Here is a 20,051-nt window from a genome sequence, read left to right on the forward strand (position 1 = left end):
TTCTTTCTCTACATTTTTTTTCTCTAGATGGAAGCAGTGCATATATGATACATGTGCTAAACACATGATTAAGGAACATGAACACAAGGTCAAAACAGAACTCTCATAACTCTATTGTAAGTATTGCATATTAGTGCAACAAAATTTAATGTATTTATTTGAATGAAAAATGAGGGATAGCTCATAATTGCATCAGGGGTGGAAAAACACTTTGCATTACTTAATCTACCTTGGTATGTTACAGGTGCTGATTATTCCAAGCTTTGCACTGAGTGAAGGCTATGGAGAACCAGCCCACAGAAGCACGAGCAGCCAGCTTCCAGGGTCACCCACTGCTGCCCTAAATTTCTGTCTGAGCAGGATCCAAGGGCTAACCCAGCCCACATCCCTGGCAACCTGCACTGAATACATTTGCTGCATTAGCAAGAGCAGCGTAGCCCTGTTGGGTCCATGCTAGCTGCTGAGGGACACTCAGTGTGTCTGCTGACTGAGCTGCAGGCAGCTCCACACACCTTCCCTTCCAAAGGCTCCTGGAGGGCTCTCCCTGAAGGCAGCAGGACACCAGATCTGCTCCCTTCTGACCCCTCAGGGCACCAAGTCCCACCTGAGTCAGCCCAACAACCCTAGACACTGACTGGCCCCTTTCCTGGGGATGGGAGAGCCTCCCTCGGCTTCATCTGTTTCCAGCATTCAGTGTCCAGAGAGCCTGGGCACCTTCTTCACCTGAAGTTTATTCTTTTATTATTTATTTATTATTTCCATTATTTCCTTTGCCCCTCAATCTCACTCTTCTCTGTCTAGAAACACCTTACAGGCCCAGGGAGGTTCCAGCTGCCAGTACATTTCTGGCTGCATTTGTCACACTCCTGCAGCACTGTGAGTCTGCAGACAGACCCCTTTTGAACAACCCCGGAGGCCAGTGCTGCTCCAGCTCAAAGGAAAGGCAGTCTGAGGAACACAGCCATCCTCTATGGGATAATTCCCCTATTTGCCAAGCTCTTGTTATCTTCCTTCCATAAATCTTTCTAGTTTCCTTTCTGCACACAGTGGAAACTTAAACTGGGCTTGCTTCCACTGTTAAACTTCCACTGAAGGCAAAACTTAGAGTTTATTATATTCTGCCACTTGAGAAATGCAAGGATTTGAATACTAAACAGAGCTCCATAATCCATAACCATGTAATTGTAAATTACGCCAGTAACTTCTCTTAACAACGGAATTCAGGCAGAGGCACCAAGCTGACATGGAGACAGAGGCTGCTGCTGGGAAAATCAGGGGGGAAAAGGATGTTTAGGAGGAAAGGGGGAGGGAGGAGAGAGAGGAATATCACTGAGAAATAAGTGAGTCCTGGAAAAGCAGTAACAGAGAGCTGCTGGGAAAACAAGAGGTGAAGACAGACTGGCCAAGGCAGTTTTGTGGCAATATTATTATGGGAATTCTGGAATAACCTGCTGAAATAAGTGGCTGATGGCACCTAGAGAGACCTCAGCAGAAAACACAAAGACTGGAGGGCTGTTTTGGTAGTGTGTTCTTCTGAAAGTCTTACCTACGCTCAGAGAGAATCTGGGAAGTTGAAAAAATCACTCAAGTGTATCCTATCTTTTTTTGTGTGATGCACATCTCCATGAAATGTGGAAGAGTTTTAGACAACTGGTAGTGCAGGGGCACGTGGTAGGAAAAAGGCACATGAAGCCTTTGGTGAGGAACTTGAACAGAGGCAGAAATAAGCTTGAGAGCTGCTACTTTCTAAGCTGTCCACCATGGAGTAGTCACACAGGGCTGTGATGTGCTCACTTACATCAGGATGCAGGTACTGTGGGAACTTGGTGGGGCTAGATGCGAAGACCCAGCAGAAAAGGCAGGATTTTCTTGCAGAGCTGTGAGCCTTGCCAGGCATTTGGCCTGAGCTTTGCTACAGGGTTGCAGATTTTCTGTTTCCTGTATAGTGATAAGCTCACACAAGCAGCAGTGAAGGCACTGGAATATGTCTGCTTTTCTTATTTCCCTTATACTATACGTCCCTTCTCATTAGACATGAGAGGATCACATTTCAAGTTTAGGATGCATGAGTGAGAACAAGGACAGAAAGATAAGAGAATTGTGCAAATCCTCATCCCTCTGCTTTTTATTACCCTTGTCATCTATCAAGAGACTGACTGCTTCTCTTGCCTTTGCTTTTTATTTTTTTTTCCCTCCAGCATATTTGTAAATGTTATTTACTTATTGTCACTAGCTCCTCTGGGCTGTCTACTTTAATTTTATATCACAAATTGTGACCGGCAGCATTTTGTTGCTGCTGCTTTCTTTATTAATTTGTATCTTTCTACTCCAGCAATAATAAACAGTCTTCAAGCCTCGCATAATTTGTGCTCCATTTTGGATCAAAATGTCACAGGAATATTGATAGAATTCCAAGCCTAGCAGGGCAGGGAAGGTACTGTGGGCGTTGCTATGGCATACCCACACTTTTGATTCAAAAGGGCCCCTTCACACAGAGGAAAAGGTTATGCAACAGTATCATTATCAGCACTATCCCATTTCTCTTCACATCACTAAGCATCATCATTGGTATATTTTAAAATTTTTTCTATCATTTAGAGCTTCCATAGTTCAAGTATGTTATATAGACCTACAAGTAATGCTTTACCCTTTAAGCACTTTGAACAGAAAATATTTTCTGAGTCTTGAGCAGTTCAGAAAATCTTCCTTGAGCCAATTTACCATGCAGGGTTTATGCCATCAGAATTATTATTCTACCCATGTGATTGGCCTTGCCAAGTTTCTCTAGAGTCAACATGTCCATGTTTATGTACCACTGAATTGACTATCTTTTATCTTTCATTGACTATCTTTTATAATTTTCATGAATATGGTAATGGGATTAGTGGCTTGACTCTTTCCCTATTTATTACTGTTTCTGACAGTTCTCATTCCTAATTCTCTTAATTTGGACCATCGTATTATCTACAACCAGCCTGTAAACCTAAATGTGGTAGTCTGATTATTAAAAATTATTGAAGTCATCTTCTCCTTCTACATTTGATCTTCTTTAAATACCCATGTCTCACCACAAATAAAATTTGTAAGAGCAATTCTTAGTCCTGTCATTGTGCAAGTACTGCTAATAAAAGCAATAAAACCCATAGTTTTTGTCATTAAAAATTTGTTTGTGTGAGCAGAGTAGGTATTTATATTATGGGATATTTATTCATGTCCCTTACCAGTAATAATGAAGAAGCTGTATTCTATGAAGGGAAGTTCTCCAGTCACATTTGCTACAGGGATCCCCAGAAGGCACACAGTAGTGCAGCAGCTCTGGATTTCTATTCTTTTTTCACTAGCATGAATTGAAACTACAACCTCTTCAGTACAATATATTATATTAAAACATAAAACAGATATAGCTGAGGGGAATAAGAGGAACGAAGGAAGAAAGGCCAGAAATCTGTGATATTAACCCAAAATAATTAACTTGTTTTCAAATGTGTTTAATATAGGCTTGAGTTACCATGTTTTAAAGCACCACTCTTTTTCTTAAAAGTATTAGTCAGGGTACAGGAGCCACGAGATAAGAATAAGATTGGATAAGCGTGCCTGTGGCTCAGATCAACACTCGATAAGCAAAAATCTGCCTGTCATTATGCCTGCTTTGTATGCCATCACTGTTGATCCCTGAGTGCAAGGATTCATGGCATTATCACAGTTTCTTTCTCTAGACCTAAATGCTGGCTTCACCACCATTTGTTTTTTTATTATTATATAGTAGGAAAATTGAAAGACTCACACTGCCCACACATACTGGCTGATGCATTTGTACTCAGCAGTCAGAGCCAAAGGTTGTCTAAATGATACACAGAGTGATGCTTTAAAAATTCACGATAAAATGAGATCCCCCTCTCATTTCTAAATTACTGTTCTTCCTACTTGCAAATGCATAAGAGGCATCCACACTAGGAAACAAGCTTTTTGCTTGTGTGCATTTTGCTATTCCAGGATTGACCGTTCAAATGAGGACTTTTTTTGCCCCCTTCACATCATCAATTTAAAAAGAAAAATACCCTCTCTATAGGATTTCTTGCACTAGAAATATATAGTGAAAACTATATATAAAAAGGCTATTAATGACTATTATTTCTTCAGGGTTTTAAAGTAATTTCTGTAAAACACTATTAAATTTTTACTGAACTTGTTCAGGTTTTTTTGATAGATTTTAAGGCTAGAAGGGACTACCAAATAATTTATTCTGACTTCTTGTATTACTCATAAAATAGCATCCAGTTAGTCATGTCTTGAGTCCATTGCATTTGTCTGAGTCACACACACCTTTCAGTTTCAGCTCATTCATTCTGAGGGATCCCTGGGTAGAATTGCCTTTTCAAAATATGGATGGAAGTTACATTTGGATTGGAAAGAAAGGAATCCTGTCACTGCTTTTTTCAAGAGAATAAAAGGACAGAAATTATGAGAAATGCAATTCCTGTAAAGCATTTGAAAACATGGAAATATTGATTACCGGGATTCCTCTTACAAGTAAAGCTATAAATTGTTATCTGTTGTCCCCTAAGCCTTAACAATCTTTCCCATGGCCTGAACTAATTATAGTGATCTAATTAGGTCACAATGTTTGAAACTAACAAGTCATAAGACCTCTTGTATTTTCGAGGTGTCTCCTCTGGTATGAAACAAATTGCATCCCAGAAGTGCCTAATTTTCTTCATTAATTAATGAAGAAAGACAATTAGTTCAGTTACAGACAGCTGTGCTTGGGCAGATGAGCCTTATTCACAATGACTCAGTATTTAGCTGTCAAAAGGAACAAAAACTTAGAAGACCATTACGTAGCATTTCTTTGCTTCACACAAAGCTCAGGGGATCTTCAGTATAGTGAATATGAGAACCTGGGATAAACTGCAAATTTAACCTGTTAAAAAGTCTCTCAGGTATTGCTGTCCTGCCTAGAAGAAAAAGTCAGGAGGAACAGGCAAAAACGTTGCTTATTCAGGGTTAGAAGCACCTAACAAGTACCAATGAGGTAAATGCTTATCTTTTAACAGAATTCTTAAAAGACAAGGCTCTTCAGGAAATAATTCTTTCTCAAGACTTCATTAGCATCTATGTGCAGCCATGAAATGGTTGGACCAGACAGTATGGCAATAATCCAGCAGCAGCACACAGCACAGTGCAGCCTTCAATATCCACCACTCTTGCTCAAATCATGGCTGCACCTTTGTGGTGGTTGAGCCCACTGACAGCAACTCCAAACTGCTAATGGATCACACACCACCCTAAAGTGGAAAAGATGCCACAAGTGGCCATACCTCTGCTATTGTTAAGGGAAATGATGGGGAATGGGGGAAGGAAAAGATACTGGCCTCTCACCCCAGAAGCCAAAAATAGCTTGTATTTGAAAAGTGACTGGACACCCTGAAGCCTGTGAGACGCAGAAGATTATGTTGGAGGCTCTGCAGATTTCAAAAAGTTTTAGTTACAATGCAATAACCTTTCTTTGACACAGTATTTAGTTTAGGTTTGGATTTCTCACTCAGACCAAGCTCCCAAGGAGCCATATCCATCGATAATGCTTTCTTTTATCTCTGATTGGTTTAAAAACTCCATCCTAAGCAAGTCCAGCTTTGTTACATATGCCATCATCAACTCCCATCTGGATTGTACCAGTGCATTTTATTTGAACATGAAGTAATCAGACCTTCAGAGATACCTACTAGCTGATTACAGTGAACAAATTATATTACTTTCTCCACTGACTCCACAAAATATTGAATTAAGCTCAAGATTGCAGTGTTTATATTCAAAGTACTCCTTGGACCTCACAAAGTTCTGTCACAATGAAGCCTTATGGTGTAAGAAGAAAAGTTACTTGTCCGAAAAAGAACTGATTTGTGGTCTAATTTGCAGCTCCTGAATTCCACCAAGCGTCCCACAACTTTCTCTAAAGTGTATTTCATACTTACCTAAGAAAATAAAGATTTTACAAAAAACGAAGCTCATGAACATTCACCCCTTTTCTCCATGGGTGAACTGGAAGAACAAATGTCATTTGTGGCAGTAAATACTTCAGGATTTTGATGACAGTAAAACTGCTACCACAGTGAACACGTTCTAGATGTTACCATCTCTGACAAAAATTGTCATCTTCAGATGAATTAATAATCATAGAAATTACAGTAATTATTCTTCCTTTGCTACTTATTATTCAGCTACTCTTTTCCTGGCTTATTGCAGTTAGAGTTCTGGAATGGACCAAAGAAAATACATGCAAATAATCTCTTGTATTTATAATAAAATAAAATGGCAATATATACTGTGAATAACTTGCTCCTACCAGAAGTCACAATTTCTCAGGCAGTCACATGAAGGACAGATTTTCCCCAGTTTACGTCTGCTTAGAAAAGACTCACTTGTCCCCCTTCCCCACCAGACCACTCCTGAGGTTTATTACTAGCTGAAAGATTATATCTGAAATAATATTATTTTCCTACAAGGTAGTGCCCACCAGGAATGACAGATTAAATCATGTTCAAGCTTAGACAACTGTTAGCACACACCACAAGAATTTGCTCCTGCCAGTTTTAATGATTCTGTCCGAGAGTTTACAGAGCCTGTTTTACAAAAGTGCTAACTTGCTTTGCAAGCCTTTAGCACATAAGAAACTGGGGAAGGGAGGGAAGAGAGAGAAAGAGAAAAAAACAATTTTCCACACAGAGAACAAAGATGCAAAAATTTTACTGTCAGAAAGGGAAATACTGGAACTAGTTATGCACAGGGATTTTGGGAAATTTTCAAGGATCATCTCCCCCAAAACAGATTCCATGCTTTCCTCTTGTTTTTCAATCACCTTTAGGAGAGTGTTAGTTCCAAAGGATGGATCTCAAATTGTCCAGTGATGAGGGGCAAGGCAGAGTGACTCTGGTGGGGAGGACTGTAAGAGGGGGACCTGGCAGCTGTCAGAGCACAACAGCCATTAACAGCTCTTCCCAAAGAGCCAAGGCAGGGTAAAAGCAAGCATTGTTCCTGAAAACAAATTCATCAATGTCAGTGTCGTCCTTGCGAGCTCAGATGCACAGCTTTCAGCTGGCATAGTTATTATTAATTATTATTAAATTTATTTATTTAAGTGTGCTTTGCATAGATAGACATATTGTCAGTCACCAAGGACTTAATATCTAAATTAGTTAGGACACACAAACATGAGATGAAACAACACTGTAACAAAGAGCATGTGAGGGGATTACTAATGAAGAGAGAAAGAAGTAACTAAAGTGGTGAGTTGAGTTTTTAAAGAAGAACCCACAGATCTTAAAACCAGTGATTATGATCATTAAAATAATTTAGGACAACCATTTTATATGATAATGAAAACAGTCTGTAATGTCAAAATGGACATTCAATGAAATATTTCAACGTAGGTCTTGAACCCACCTCACAGGAGCAATTCAATTCCATGCCTATTTACCTCTTTCTGGGATTATTTTGCTTCTTGAAGAATAGAAAAAAAATACTCAGAAGATGAGGACAAAAAGGTTTTCCTGATATTGGAAAAAGGATACAAATTCTAAAGAGTAATGAGAACAAAAAAGAAGGCAAGGGAAAAAATGGAACAAGTAGATTTAGAGGGAACCAGAGTATGCCTGCTCAGGTGAGAAACACACAGAGCGATCATAGGGTAATTAGCCTTATAGGGTTTTAAAGAGCTAACTGTTAAAAGGGCTGGAGGTAGAAAAACAGTGCAGAATTAATATTGTCTGTTTAGAGTAGCTGAGAAGGATAATAACCGTATCAGCAAAGCACCACTAGATAAAACAACGAGGAATGAGTAGGGCATGAAGGCCAAATGAGATCTAAAATGTCTTTGGCTCCTTAATAAAGGCTTTTATCTGAGGTCTTTTCCATTTCCAGGTAGAACTGACCAGCAATTTCTATGATTTATTAGATAAATCAGAATCCGTTCTTCAGTGGGTGACTAGATATATGTTTGAATTCTTCCAAAAAAGTATAAAAGCAGAAGAGGAAAGTACAAGGACTTCCAAGCTTTGAAGGTCAGCTACTTCCCCCTGGAGCATCCTGTAGACTTGCTTAAAGCAACTGACAAAGAAATTACAGGAGAATATGAGACTTTCCAAAGGTCATTTTATTGGATCTATTCCCTCTTAAGTACATTATTAGGAGATTTCTTTTCATCTTGATCCTGCTGTCCCCTTCGGTGGTCATCTCCAATTGGCAGCCCTTCAATCTCTTTCTATAATACGAAAGCTGTGATTTAGTAGAGGTTCTCTAAAGCCCAAAATGGCTCATAAAATGTGGGGTTGCTTTACATCAGAGTCTGCAGATGTTTCATGGTGCATGTGAGTTGAGTCTGGCTTGTGCAGGTGTGAGTCCAGCTTAACAGTTTTCTTAGGCTTCAGAAAAGGACCATTTAGGAATAGAAACCAAAACTGGAAGCCAGAGGGCAAATATTTTCAACATCTGCTACTCTTTGTGTAATATTCCTCTCCTTTCAGAAGTAGGACTCTTAAAATTGGTTTGTATGGCTTTGATTCAATCTCTGAAGTGCATTTCTATAACAAAGAAATACTGTTACTGGGATCTAGTGTCATGGGAAACAAGATTCTCAGATTATAGGGCATAGGCATGCCTCCCTTTCCTGCTCATAGCCATGTAGCTCACTTTTCCCCCTGCAAAGATGACTTGTGGCACTGACAGCAAATTCTGACATAGAAAAATGATGTCAGAGAAGCATTTAATCTCTTTTCACCTGTTCTTTATGAACTCTAAGTCCTGGAAACAAGAACCATACTCATGCTATTAAATATCCCTACCAGCAATCCTATCTATGTAGTACTGGCAAACCACTTCAGTGCAATTCCTTCAAGCGTATTTTTCCCATCCTGCAGTCTCAAGAGCCTGGCTAAGACACATGCTTATTCTTGTTAGATCTCATTCAAGCACATTTGAGACATTGCTACCAGGTCCAGAACACTTTTCCCAGGGCACTGGATATATTTTTCTCTCATGAAGAACTAGTATTATTATCTCCATCAAGAAAAAAATGAAAATCTAAACCAAAAAAAGCCCAAAGAAAGTGTTATTTTAAGCATTTACATTTGCAGGAAAGTCCCAGAATTCAGGGAACTTCTTTGTAATAAGGGAAAATAGTAGGAAGAAAGAAGCCTTTATCAATAATAATACATGGAGATTGTTCAAAAGCAAAGCCAAAAGCTGAAAATGCTGATAGGCCATTTTCCAAGTAGGGTGTACGGCCATTTAATAGACCGTAACTTCATACTTTGAGAAGACATAATCATAGAGAAATTCTTTGCTTGGGATCTGATGCCTGAAGAAAGGGTGCCCATTTTTAAATGTACAGAATATCTGAGCAGAAGTGCCTTGTGTACCTCTTCCTATCCTGCTTCCATGCTATCTCTGGCACAATAATATGACCATAATACTAGTAAGAGATCCCACAGAACTGCTGTGCAAGCACTACTTGCCAGGAAACCAAGGTCCTTTCAGTTCTTTTAGCCCCTATCTTGTGTTTCCATGTCTCTCACACCCTCATATCAGTGCTGGAAAGCCACATATTCCAAAAAGAGGAGTATCTCCTGTCATGTTTCCACCCTAGCAGGATTAGTTCTACCCTCTGACCTAGAGGCCATGAAGGGCAAGCTGTAAACATTGACAAGTCCTGCTCATAGATTCAAGGCATTCACTCTGCCTCCATACAGGTTGTGTAGTGCCACATGGTTGCATCCCCTTAATTTGGGACTTGCTTGGGGCTCACTTTTCTAAACCACGTTGTTGTCCCTGGCCTGCCATGGAGCACAAGAACTTGGAGTGGGATGCTGTTTGAAAGGTAATAGCCACACCCAGTTCTCCAATGTATTTCCTTCATTCATGAAGAATATATAGAAAACCCAGAGAAAACTGTATAACTTATTCTTAGAAAGCTCTTAGATATCACTAAATAAGGCATAGACCATTGAACTTTTTAAATAATAGTTAAATGTAAGTCCCCATGCGTATTAATTTTTTATTATTATTTTATATAACTGGAGACCATTTTGATGTTCCTTCCTGTTTTTTAAGTATAGATTGTTCCTGACACTTGATAACTCATACAACCAGTATCTGTACAGTAACTGCTTTATCAAGCTGCCTCTGGTATATCCATGCCTCAAGAGTGCATAGAAACAGCCACACAGAGAAGCACCATGGATGAAAAGCTGGGCCATAAAAAAAGCAGTTTGTGCTGAGCAAAATCTGCCTGAGTCCATCCTTAGCTTTGAGCATAAGGATTATTCACTGTATCCCAGTGGCTACATTGATACTGATGAATGCACTGGATCAAGGCTTGTCCTCTGCTCTTGAGACCAATAATTCCTGCACAGCACATATCAATACAGCTGAACTCTCTTCTGTATAAAGTACAGGTTACAGCCAAACCCTGATAAACTCTGTCTGGGGAGTCCTTAGCCCTGCCAAGGACTATGCTGATGATTTAGCAGCATGCAGACCCCCAGACCTGGCCCAGGGCTCAGGTCTCCACTAGTCTTATTCCACTTTCTAATATAAACTACAAATTACAGTAGTGTAGAAGTATAGACATGACCACAGAAAACTTACCAAATGCAATGGTGGGGTGCAAACACATAGAGCTGTTCACAATAGATCCTACAGACCTCTGCAAGCAACTGAAAGAACCCCATGTACTGCCACAGAGATGGATTCAAACTATTAATTGTGTTTTGTTCCTGTACTTAACAGTGGTTAGGTCTATTTTCAGGAGAGAAAAAAACTGCATTCTCCTATATACTTTATGTTTATAATTTATTTTTATGTCTGTAATTAATTGTAGGTACCTCTTTACTTACATGTAACTAAAGGGGGACAAAAAGAGATTAATTTCTAAACAAACTTGCAACAGCTATTGTTTTAGTTAGAAGTCAGAGGAGTCTGAAACAGAGTATTTTTTAATGCAATAAAAGGTGAAAAAATCTAAACAACAATAATGGAGATTTTTCTGTCAATCACAACTTGCAATAAAATTTATTGCTAATGAGAAAAAAGTTTGGAAAAGGCACATTAAGAAAAAGAGTCTTAAGAACATTGTGCAGTGAAATTTGATTTTAATACTGAAACTTTCTTCTTTGCAAACAAAAATCTGTGCAGAAGGGGGTACAGATATAAATCAACTACAACCAAATCAAGAGCTGTATAGTCAGTACCACAGTACCACCTTGTGGGGAAATAAAAATGGCATCAGTATTGGCTTCTTCCATTGTGCAATTTCAGGAAATACTCACCATATAAGCATAAAATTATAACTAAGACAAATAAAACAGACACAGCAATGTATGTGGTGCATGATTTCTTTTTCCAGTGTCAAATTACTCCTTTTGAAGAATCCATGTTCCAGATGAAATCTTTCAGAAGTCTGCTGTAAAAACTTCCTTGAAGAAAAATGTCTCCTTTTACATTTGCTTTCATTCTTTACTTGACTTCCATTTGCCTCAAATTTATTTCTCTAGTTACACTGAATCAAGAGAACAATTGCATCAGGCATGTCAAATTCCACCCACACAAAATGCTTCATAAAGTTAAAGGCTATGACACAAATAAACTAATGCCAGGATCTTTGAGATTACTTTTTTTATTGCTTTTCTGCAACTGATGTAGATATTAGAGACAGTAATATTCCTGACTACATCTGAAGAAATAAGGTTATCAAATCCTCAGATCCCCAAAGGGAATTTTCATCTGGTTTTCTCCATTTCTTTCACATAGTGAAAGAAATTTGTATGATTAAGTAATTGCTGGTTGTCAGGAGTAGTTGGCCACCCATCATATTTTAAGAGGTGTATTAAATGCAATTTTCACCCTTTCAAATATAACTTCTTATAGGCATCTCTGAATTTAATGTCCCTAATAAAGCAGAACAACTAGTTCTTTCTTTCCCAAGTTGTTCGGATGTTGACCAATGGGGCGGGGTGGGGGGGAGGGGGAGGAGAGTATTTTTTTGGGGATTTTGTTGGGTTATTTTATATTTTCCTTCAATATATAAACAAAGTCTAAACTTGCTTGTCTTCTTTGCTGTCGAGAACCTGCCATTGATGGGAACAGTGCAGAAACAAACTCACAAGAAATTAACAAAATTGTCTTCAGGTTTACTCTTCACATAGAGCTACGTTGTGACCTCTAGAGTTTGAGGACCCATCCACATACAGCTATTCTACTAAGACTGATACTGGCTTTAGCTGGGCTGGGGTCAGATCCCAATAGTGGGATTCCCTTCACCTTACTTTCAGTAAGAAATTGGGTAAGCATCCCAATTGCCCATGCATACCAATCTAACATCATCTCAGATTCCCCAGAATATGCTTCCCGGACCTTCAGCTCATGACCTGAATCACGTTTATCAGCCCCATGCAAAGGTCACAGAATGCCTGGGGGCCTTCAAAGTCATTAAATAACTATTAGTAGGAAGCTGAACTAAGCCCTAGAATTCTAACTGAAGTTTGTCACAGGGGCTTGCAGCAGAGAAAAAGATATCTCCAAAGAGTAATTTGAGAATAAATGCCCTCTGAAGACACCTGTCTCTCCTTACTGATCAGAGAAAGCACTTTGAAACCATCTAACTTTCAGGGAATCACATTTTGATGACATTAAACTGAAAGTTAATGTATAACAGTTTACAGACTTTCTCTCTATTTTTGCATGCTGACAGTATTAACATTGTTGGCTGTTGTTTGGATTGCATATGTCTTACGTATGATTTGTACAATGTGATCTGGCCTATAATGCATACATTATTCCAGGATACCAGTCAGCTCAGATGCCATTAGTGGTGGCAGTACCAGCAACTTACTCTTCATGAGTAGAGACCAATGGACACAAATTGATATTCACAAGAGGGCACATTCCTCCAGGTCTCATAAAGGTAAATGAATTAGACAATGAAATGCTGAGATTATGCCAAAAGTTAGGCCTTAGCAAGTTAACTGGCTCATCACATCTATTACATTGATCTGTTGAAGCAACAGCTACAGTAATGGCCTGAAGAAGGCTGCTTTTACGAAACAGGACTAGAAGCTTCTAGTCTAGAACAAGAAATTCTCTCCTTTCTAGAGAAAACACAAAAAATTATAAACTGTGTACTTCCTTCTATAATTTTATTGGCTTTATTCTTCCACTGATAGAAATGTGTTCTCTTGATTATAGATGATTTTGACTGATCATTTTTTAAAGATACCTTCTAGAAAGAAATACTGTCCTAATGATACATGGCAAAATGTGTTAACAAGTACTTCTGTAAAAGAACCAGATCTTTTTGATTTTTCTTTTACATTACAGAACACTGACTTTCAGCACACATAACATATGACTCACATATCAATTAGAAATATGATTATCTGGTGGCATCCTTGGGTCCTCCATGTGCATTCATAGGCTGTTTTCCAAACACATCCACAAGCAACAAGAAAGCAGAGTCACACAGAGGACGTGGCTGTGCACCCAACAAGGCTGGAGTGGCAGGTTCCACATTGTTCCATTGGTTATTGCAAGCCACACAAGAATCATGGTGCCTTCTGTGAGATGTTTCCATCCTGCTAGCATATTCCTAGGAACATAGTACAGCCAAGGTTGGAAGGAACCTTAAAAGATTATCTAGTCCAACCTTGTGCGGGAAAGGGAAGCTAGATGAATTATCTAGCACCCTGCTCAGTTGTGTCTTGAAAACTTCCAGTGAAGGCAAGTTCACCATGAACCTGGATGTTGTTCTAGACAATGGTTATTCTTAATGTAAAAAAAATATCTCTTGTATCAAGATGAAACCTGGCACAACCAGTACCCATTGTACTTTTTCTTCCCTACGAAGAGAGAGACTCCATCCTCTCTGGAGAAGCCTTTTAAGTACCAGAATACTTGTGATGAGATTCTCTCTTGAGTCTTCTCTTGTTCCTTGTTTCTGTCAGCTTTAGCTGGTATGAAAACAGAAAGCAAGCACACACAGCATTATTCCCATTTCTCCTTTAAATAACAGAACAGATCTTCTAGAAGAAAAACTTTGAAGGTACGTTGCTCATATACAGGAACTTTAATGTACATGCTCTCAGACTACATGTCTTATCCCCATTATGTGATGAAGATCATGAACAGTTTACCCTCTTATTTCCACCGCTCCCATGCTTTGTGATACTCCACCCACTCTTGTGTCTAGTATAGAACACACAAGGCTGTAAACTCCCTTTCCCAATATTGTTTAAAATTCCCTTCACATGCTCTGATTCATGAGTTAGAAGCTTTAAAGCATGAAAGATAATGATACTACTTCTCCAAGAAATAAAATACCAAAATTTCTCCTACTTCCAATTTCACTTCCTTCTTTAGAATACCGTCTTACTCACACAATTCAATGCAATACTTACTTACTCTTAAGAACATGCAGTTAATTTCAATCTATATTCAGGTAAGGAAATACCACAATAAGAATTTGTTACATTATTTACACTTTTAATAGCACATTTTTATTCAACATATGATTAAAAGATACCTCCTTAGGAAATGAATACATTACTTTGCTTTCACAGATCGTTATGACAAATAATTTCACTTATCAGGACCATCCAGTGAAGTGACTTGCCCCAGTTGCAAGGAATATTTACAGGTCTCCAATCTGCATGCATTAACAGGGCTCTTGTGCAAGAGTTTCCTTTTACTTGAATATCACTTTCCATCAGTATTGTTCACCTCCATATTATCTTTATCTTTCCAGTCTCTTTAAAGAGGCAACATATATCCTCTCTGTCTTTGTTTCGCAAGATTAAACATGCCAAGTTGTTTTATATTCCCTTCTGTGGTAAGCCCTGTCTTATCTTTACCATCTTTGCAGCTTTTCTCTGCAACTAGTTAGGTCTCAATTCATTTTTCTTGGAAGGCAGGTACTAACACAGTAGAGCCTTTCAGATGAGGCTTGCATAAACCTTTATAACTTTATTGGATATATCAGATGGGATATATAAGCTTGCACATTTTCTAGGTGCATTACATACAAGACTCACAGTCCTCCTAAAACCAGTTAAACCATGCAAGTTGTAATCTTCACCTCTTCTTCGTAACTCTTTCACAGGATAACAAGATGTTATGAGTTCTCAAATTAATTCATGAATGCATATTCTAATATTTTAAATAGTAGACACTTTATTTCTCTTATCCTTGGAGTCATCTAATTTCTCCCATTTGATATTCTTTTCCTTCTCTCCATTAACTATGCTGTCTAAACTTGTGTCTTCAGAATCACTGTCATACTCCTAATTTTCTTATCAACACTGTTAATGAAATTACTAAGAGGCTTTCTCTCAAAATTCAATAATGAAAAAAAGATTTTATTAGTAACTTCATTCCAATACTTCCCTTTTGATAGTATCTACTGTCTCCTAACCACTCCCCTACTTTCTTTGCCCACTTTCAGTTCTTCTAATGATTCCTATCATGTCCAGCTTAATTAACAATTTTCTACAAGACAATATATCAAATACATTCAAGATAGACTATTTCTACCCATTCTCCTTGCCTAAAAATATCACTGAATATATAAAAAATGATCTTTTGCTAATCTGAGATAATCAACCTTTGATTAAAAAGATGTGACAGTTCATTCTATTTACTTCCATGCTCTTTAATATTCTCTCCATTACATTTTATTTTAAAGCCTACTGAGAGCAGAGTAATAGACACTTAGATGTCTGGATCTGTTTTTGCATCTTTCTAAAATACCTTTGCTAATTTATAGCTACCTACATTGACACCTCTGTTTAACACATCTTCCATCAGCAATTTCATGTACCATATCTTTCAGACTTCTCAGCTCAAGATCAACCAGTCTACAGTCATCTATCTCTTTCTTCTCCATGTGAAATTTGTTACTACCTTTCTCCCAAGCCAAGTCCAGCTGATGATAGCTGTGCCAGAGAAAATGTGTTTGTTTGGTTACAAGACTGAATCTATACAGTCTCTCACCTTTACTTTGCCCTTACTGCACAGTGGCTGCATTATTTGACTTTCCTGGCTCTCTTTTTGGTTTAGACTACTAGAAAAATCTTGGAGATCTAACACATCTCAGACTAAGAGGCAAAATAAGGTTCAGAAACAAATGTGATCATTTGAGTTTCTGTAATACTCATACAATAGAACTTTTCCTTTTACTAAAGTGAATACAATTCCTTGCATACAACTGAGTTTCCTATTTAGCAAAGCAGCTCACGCATTTATTTTGCAAAGCTTTTTTCAGGGTATTTTTAATATATGCATTTTATCACAAATAATAAGGAACACCCCCACTGAAGGAATTAATAGCTGTTTAGGAGATTTTACATAGTGTGGGGAAGTCTTCCCAGAATGCAAAAGAAGCAATAAAAATACATGAAGCATGCTGGGCATGCTATCTCAATGTATTTGGCAGAAGACACCTTTGTGATGTTTCCCAAGACTTTGCAAACGATTAATGCGGGACATAATTGAAGAACTCATTGAGATTCAAAGTAGAATCACACACAATATTGCAACCTGCTCTTGGGAAATATTAATGTACAAACCAAAGGAGTTGCATGAGAAGAGTGGATTACGCAACAACTTGGCCATGCAGAGAAACAGAAATCTCTCAATATAGTCACAGTGTTCTGTCTTCATGAGGTATTTCCACTGCACCTGCATTGGAACAAGCAGTGGGCTCCTCTTGGATGCCTCCTAGCTGGGATATGAATTTGTGGGGCACGTGTTTCATAGTGTTCTCCATACTACTATGGAGACATGCTCTTTAATCACAAAGGGTTCCCACAAATTGAAATAACGTAACTTCATATTTACAAGACAATATTTAACAGGGACAAAATAGAGTTAGACTTGGCAGAAACATTCCTGTGCTTAATCTAGAAGGGAACATTTTTTGATGTGGACATTACAGTTGCAGATACCATCCAGTATGTTCCACTGTTTTCTAGTTTCAATCTTCAATCACCTAAAGTGAAACATTTTAACCACTTTAAAAAAATGCATATACTAAAAATACAACAAAAGTTGAAGTCTTTTGAAAGAAGAAATCACTTAGCTTTTTTCTAAATTAGTGGAAAATAATGCTTCTTCACCCCTCTTTAAAAATTGTCAGAGTAACTTTAAGGGAGGTAGACAAAGGGTAGCCAGGATAATGTATCTGTGCTTTTGTCTGTATTCATGAAAATGTGTCCAAATTCTAAGTTGTACAATTCCATATTATATTGGATAAATTTTCATTAGGATCTGCAGATATTAGGGCTAAACTTCAGGTGTGTTAAGCTGTCCAGGTGGACTTTGTTTATATTTTGCATCAGACCTACTGCTGTCTCTTCTGAAAAAACAGAGCCCTATACTCTAGGACAGGTGTGACAAAGAGCTCCACAGCAGCTGTCTCAGCTTTGAGTGTGCACACTCTGGCTATGGTACCCAGATGTTTCCAACAATCTTCAAGTGATCACCCACCAGGCAGTGTAACTACTTTGCAATGTTAGAGAGAGGCTACTGAGACCCAGAATGTGGATTTCCCAGGTTCCAGGTTTTTCTCCAAAACACAAGAGCAGTTTTTGTCCAAAATAAACACAACAGATATAGCTTTTCTTTTCCTTTTTCTCCTGTATTTGTTGAATAAATATTTTGGAGATGCACAACCAATACTCAGTCCACAAAATAGCTAATTGTAACTAATTAAGATTATGTCAGTCGGGAAAGAAGGAAAAAAAAAAGTAATATCAAAATTACCACAGCCTTAAAACCCCTCCTGATCTTCACAGCAGTGACATTTTGATAATGATGATGATTCTGCCTTCACAAAGAAAGAGCTCATTATTTTTGATACATATTTCCACATCAATTTCTGAAAGGAAATGAACCTTACAAGCAACTATAATTGGAATGCTCTCTTCTGCTGTCTTAATACCCATCAACAAAGTATAACAAAGGTAACAGAAAAGTCTCTCCACTGAAAAACAGAAGACTGCAACTGCCATTTGCTTGATACATACCCTCAGGAGAGGTCTGTGAAACATAACAAAAAAACCAAATATTCAGTTACATTTACCAGAGATCACCAACTGCCAACGTCTAAAGCACAACCACCCTCTTGGCCATCTTTCTAAAAGGTACTGATGTAGTTCATCTTTCCCAATGCATATGTACCCAAAAAATAAATAAAACGTTAAGCTTTTGGCCTGAAAGCATGTTCATGACTACAACTAAGTATCAAGATTATGGATTTCAAGTATCCAGTGATGGATTTTCACACCTTGTTTTCTTTTCATTCATGCATTTTCCTTGGTTTCAGTTGACTTCAGGTGTTCCTTGTCTTGATCTACAAGTGTTTAAAGAACTAAAGCAATTCATTCAGCAGTATGAAGCCAGTATGAACCAGACTGAAAAGTCTGGTTTTTATTGAACTTGCAATTTTCTCAATCCCTCAGAAATCCATTTTCTTCATCTTCCAATAATCAATATATTGCATACTCCAGCAGCTGAGACAGCAGCAGCTGCTTACTCAAGTGATACACTTTCCTGTAAGTTGTGAAGTCCGGGTATAAACATGGCTCTTTATGACTGTGTCACAGCATGACCAAGACATGCACTAATAGTGGCTTTTGAAAAAATGAAAATTAAACACTTCACTGGGTATAAGGTGGTGCCAGGGTCTGTGTGAACATCCAAACCTATAAACAACCTGGAAAAGCAGGGGTTCTGAATAACCCCACTGCTGGATGAAGCAGGTCTAATATCTGCTTCGGATTTTAATATCTGCTGATATCTACTTCCAGATTTTGTGGTACTTGGACTAACAGAAGATTCTTTAGATCTTTCTACACCAAACCATATCTGAAAATCAAAAATGAACAGCAGAAACTCAGCACAGTCAGCATATGAGTCTGCTCGCCACGTATACGCAGATTGCTTGGGCAATGTAATTGCATCAACCCAACCAGTCCTGCATACGAGTTTCATCTTGCATGCCACAGAGTCAACATGTACTGTGACTGCTTGGCTGGGATTTCTGGACTGGTGTACATCTGAAAACCCTGTGCAAATTACAAAAGCTGACAGAAAAACACAAGAGGGGAGCAAACAACCCATAATGGCAACCTGCCACAAAGTGCAGCAGCTCTGATAGAGGTACTTTCACTTTGGCTTTTTAACAACAGCTGAGCCACCATAAGATTAGGTCACTTCCCATATTCATCCTTGATTTTTTTTTTTTTTTTTTACTAGTTAACTGTTTAAGTGACTTTCTCAGGCTAGCTCTGTAAACCAGATCTCTCTACATTTTTGAGACTTCCTTGTGAGGTACAGACATTCACTAGCATGCTAGCAGTGGAAGATCTAGGAAAGCTTACTAGATGTACTAAAATTACATACTATTAATAGTATTGTACAATAACATAACTTTTTATATATAGCCTGAAGGCTAAACATATAAAAATGAAGCACAGCTGTTTCAGGGGAACACAGCAGCTCTATTCACTCATCTCAGCACTGATTTCACACCATGGACTGCCCTGAAGCGTCAGTCTCAGACATTTCCCACCGAAACACTAATGGGGTGGGTGCTCCAGCCAAAAACAGGAGCAGGATACAGCCCTGGCAAAGAGCGGACAGGACTCCCTTGGAGAGGGAGCGGTTAAGGTGTACGTTCATCCCCCATCCCTTTAGTACTACTATCTGTTTACATCAACCGCTCCATTACCCCCACTCCTCAGCTGCCCTCCTACACACAGGTTTCCCCTGAGAAAGCACCGCTGAAGAGCACAAGGCCTGCCCTCGTCCCAAGACGCCGTACAGCACCTGCTGCCCTGGAGAAATACAGGCACACACCCAGGAAAAAGGCATGTGCGTATGTATGTAGGGAACAGGCCCCCGCGCTCGCAGGGCGGTACACGCAGCCCGGGACGGGGCCGCGCCTGGCAGCTGCCCGGACCCCGCCGGGCCCATCCCCGGCGGCAGGAACAGGAAGCGGGGCCGGC

At 38.8% G+C, this 20,051-nt stretch overlaps 1 long non-coding RNA gene across 1 annotated transcript; it reads right to left on the bottom strand.

Moving 5' to 3' along the window:
* Nucleotides 1-13,173: 13,173 nt before the first annotated feature.
* Nucleotides 13,174-20,032, bottom strand: LOC110478648 (uncharacterized). Its single transcript, XR_002466796.3, has 2 exons — nucleotides 19,903-20,032; nucleotides 13,174-13,997 (listed from the first exon to the last, which is right to left on the bottom strand). It is a non-coding gene; the product is annotated as an uncharacterized LOC110478648 (long non-coding RNA).
* Between the last annotated feature and the right edge of the window lie 19 nt (nucleotides 20,033-20,051).

The sequence above is a fragment of the Lonchura striata genome, chromosome 3, assembly GCF_046129695.1.
Source record: "Lonchura striata isolate bLonStr1 chromosome 3, bLonStr1.mat, whole genome shotgun sequence".
NCBI lineage: Eukaryota > Metazoa > Chordata > Aves > Passeriformes > Estrildidae > Lonchura > Lonchura striata.